We start from the raw sequence: 1,120 nt of genomic DNA on the forward strand, positions 1-1,120 counted from the left end.
GTTGTTGTTGTTGTTGTTGTTGTTGTTGCTGTTGCTGTTGTTGTTGTTGCTGTTGTTGTTGTTGTTGCTGTTGCTGCTATTGCTGCTGTTGCTGTTGTTGTTGTTGTTGTTGTTGTTGTTGTTGTTGTTGCTGTTGCTGTTGCTGCTGTTGCTGTTGTTGTTGTCGTTGTTGTTGTTGTTGTTGTTGTTGTTGTTGTTGTTGTATAGAACATTAAAGACACTCTCGGTTTGATACTACATTTGCCAAAAGTTGCCACACCTAAGGTTAGGCAAATTTGACCAAGTTAGGTGGGTGTTTGGTTCAAGCCACATCTTAGGCAAGCCACACTATGGACCCACATCACATACACTCAAAAAGTATGGCAAGATTCTCTTAGGCGTGCCAACTCGTGGCTCTCATTTTGAAGAACTAACCATTGGAAAGTCTGGAAACACTGTGTGGCAAAGTGTGTCCCTCCTGGGCCTAGAACCAAACAGCCCTTTCTTGTTGCTATGTGGCCCGGGATTGCATATTTAGTAATTCAGTACAGTGCATGTTGCTATGTAGCCTCATATATGTTAGATATGGCCCTAGATAACCTACAGATAAACGGGTTACAAATATATTCAGTTAAATGTCTGATTCAACGATCAGCCCTGGCTTGTCAACGATTTAAACACTAAGGGCTGCTGTAGTGGGGCCTTGTCTAACTCATAGGTGACATAAAGGTTTGGCTGTACAAAGTAGGCTCTTCAAGAGTACCTGGAGATCCAGTTTGAAGGTACTCCTAGTTTTTACATAGTGCAGACATAGTAAATACTCATTTCATTGTGTGCAAGTGCAAGAGATGTGGCATGTTTCATTATGTGGTGTTGTTTTGTTATAATCTCATCCTTTTGTGTTGTTCATGGACTGAAAAGTATGCATATTTATCTTCCAAGGAGACGAGTAACTAGTTTGTGTCACCTTGAAGAGGGGGTGCAATGAAGATAAGATTGAGGATTTCCAAGTACAAGATGTTAGGAAGGAGCCTTTGCAAGAGAAGTAGGAGCTGCACTGAGCCTGTTCAACCAGTTAAGGTAAGTCACTGTATCCAACTCAACAGTTTAATTCCTTGTTTGTTTTAGGCATAGTTAATTT

This window comes from Triticum aestivum, chromosome 6B (genome assembly GCF_018294505.1).
Source record: "Triticum aestivum cultivar Chinese Spring chromosome 6B, IWGSC CS RefSeq v2.1, whole genome shotgun sequence".
In the NCBI taxonomy this organism is placed as follows: Eukaryota; Viridiplantae; Streptophyta; class Magnoliopsida; order Poales; family Poaceae; genus Triticum; species Triticum aestivum.